Source organism: Myotis davidii, unplaced genomic scaffold, assembly GCF_000327345.1.
Source record: "Myotis davidii unplaced genomic scaffold, ASM32734v1 scaffold127, whole genome shotgun sequence".
Classification (NCBI taxonomy): domain Eukaryota; kingdom Metazoa; phylum Chordata; class Mammalia; order Chiroptera; family Vespertilionidae; genus Myotis; species Myotis davidii.
Window position 1 is genome coordinate 322,574 of NW_006298311.1, and position 3,085 is coordinate 325,658.

The following is a 3,085-nucleotide window of genomic DNA, read 5'->3' on the forward strand; positions in this document are numbered from 1 at the left end:
TCAATCATTATTTTAAATGTAAATGGATTAAATGCTGCAATCAAAAGATATAGGGTAGCTGATTGGATAAGAAAGCAAGACTCACATATATCATATTCACAATTGATAGACTCCAGAATGAAAGATACACACAGAGAAAAGTAAAGGGATGAAAAAAGAAATTTCATATAAATGGTTATGAAAAAACACCTGGCATATCAATACTTACATCTGATGAAATAGACTTTTAAACAAAAACTACAGTAAGAGACAAAGAAAGAGACTACAGAATAATAAAAGGAGCAATCCAACAAGAGGATATAACTCTGGTAAACATTTATAAACCTAACAATGGAGGACTTAAATATATAAAGAAAATCTTGAGCCTGGCCGCTTGGCTCAGTGGTTGAGCACTGACGTTATGAACAAGTGTTCAGTGCTGCATTGGCACTCAAGGCACAAGCCCAGGTTTCAGGCTCTTTTCCCATTAGGGGATATGTAGTAGGCAGCAAATCAATTATTCTCTCTCCTAATTGAAGTTTTATCTCTCTCTCCCTCTCCCTTTCTCTCTGAAATCAATAAAAATTCATTTTAAAAAAGCAAATCTTGGAGGACATATAGGGAGAGATCAACAGTACTATGTTCATAGCAGGGTATTTAAATACCCCATTGACATCAATGGATAGATTTTCCAGACAGAAAAACAACAAGGAACACAGGTCTTCAATGACATACTAGAGCAGATGTGTTTAATTGAAATCTTCAGGGAATTCCACCCCAAGCAGCAGAATATACATTCTTTCCATATGCACATGAAACATTTTCTAGGATAGACCACAAGTTAGTACACAAAGCAAATCTCAATAAGTTCAAGAAGATTGAAGCCATGTCAAGAATCTTCTCTGATTATACTGGTCTGAAGTTAGAAATCACCACAATGAAAATAAAAACAGAGAAACACACAATGCCACTGGTGGTAAGGAACATATTACTGAACAATGAATGGGTTATCAATGAGATAAAGGAAGAAGTCAAAGTTAACTTAAAACAAATGAAAATGAAAGCACAACAACCCAAAATCTATGGGACAGCACAAGCAGTTATACGATGGAAATCTACACCATCACAAGCCCACCTAAGGAAATAGGAACAAAATAAACAACCTAACTCTATACCTAAAGAACTGGGATAAAAAGCCTGGATTGAGTATAAGGAAGGAAAGAATAAAGACTTTAGCAGAAATAAACAAAATACAGTCTAAAGAAATTAATGAAACCAAGAGTTGGATGTTTGAAAGGATAGACTAAATTGACAAACCTTTAAACAGACCTATCAAGAAATAAAGACAGTGCACACAAATAAATAAAATAAAAATGAAAGAGAAGCAACAACTAAAACCACTGAAATACAAAGGATTGTAATAAACTACTGTGAACAACCATATACCGATATATCAGACCACATAGGCTAGTGATCAGCAAACTCATTAGTCAACAGAGCCAAATATCAACAGTACAATTAAAATTTCTTTTGAGAGCCAAATTTTTAAAACTTAAACTATATAGGTAGGTACATTCAACTTTAAATTCAACTTTAAATTCACCGTTTTCAACTTCCATTTTCTTTGCTTCTTCTTTGTAGCCATCTCAAACAGGACACTTAAAAAAATGTTTCATTTTTTAATAATAAACTACCAACACAACAGAATTACAATTCCTGGAAACAAGGTGGCAGCATAGGTAAACACCAGAAATTGTTGCCTTGCAAAACCACTTCCAAAATACAACTAAAAGAAAAAAACAGACATCCAGAATCACAGGAAGGCTGGATGAGTGTAAATTCTACAACTAGAAAGAAAGAGAAAAGCACATTGAGACTCAGAGGGGGTGTGGAAGTAAAGTGGTACGGAGGCGCATGTGGCAAGGGCTGGCAACTGAGGATGCGGCTGTCTTTTTTAATCGGGAGGGAGTCACAAGCCCCCGACTGCTCTGAACTCCAGTTCAGGGTGAGTCTCTGTGGACCCAGACTCATACAGGGAGAAACTGAACTGTCGGGCAGCAGGCAGAACTTGCCAAGCCACCCAAGCTGTGTGCAGAGGCTTTTGCATATGAATGACCTGGCCCTTTGCAATCTAAAATTACCTAACAAACTGTAGCTGGGTCAGAGAGACACAGAACATCCAAAAGAAGGCCCAAGGCCCCACAGCAGCTTGCATTGCTTCACAGCTGGACCTCATCTGGGCACCTCCAAATCCCAAACAAAGAAGAGGAATCTGCAGATATCTCCATAACTCCTGCTGGGTAGCCTCAGGCAGAGGCTAAATTAGCACCTCCTTAGAGATCCAAGAGTCAGTGTAACCAGTGGTCAGAGTGGGACCATCCAGATTACAACTCCTCAGATCCATAAGGGACACACTCAGGGGGCAGACTCAGTGAGCACCAAAGCCTCACTAAAGCAAGTCTTGCCCCATAATGGTGCCTTTAGCACAGAAGTTCTCCCACTGCAAACACAGCTGATTCTCACAGCCAATTGGCCTGGAGGTCAATTCCTCCCAGTGATACCTACAAAAATCAAGGCTTAACTACAACAAGACTGTGCACAAAGCCCACAAAAGGGTACACCAAGAGTGTCCACCTCAGGTAATTGGGGAGTCTGAGCCACTGGGACCTATAAGACACTTAACACAGAAAGCCACTCTATCAACAAAGGGAAGCATAAAAAATGCAGAGAAAAGAAACAGGTCACAAATGACAGAAATGGAGGAAAGCAAACTACTGGATATAGAGTTCAAAACACACTGGTAAGGTTTTTCAAGAATTCTCTATAAACCACCAATAAACTTAGTGAGGCCCTCAATAAATCTAGTGAGACCCTCGAGCTTATGAAAAAGGACCAACTATAAATTAAGCATACACTGACTGAAATAAAGAATATTACACAGAGTTCCAAAAGCAGAATAGAGGATTGCAAGAATCAAGTCTAAGTTTTGAAATAGGAAAAACCAAAAAACACCCAACCGGAAAAGCAAAATGAAAAAAGAATCCAAAAATATAAAGATAGTGTAAGGAGCCTCTGGGACAGCTTCAAGCATACCAACATCTGAAGT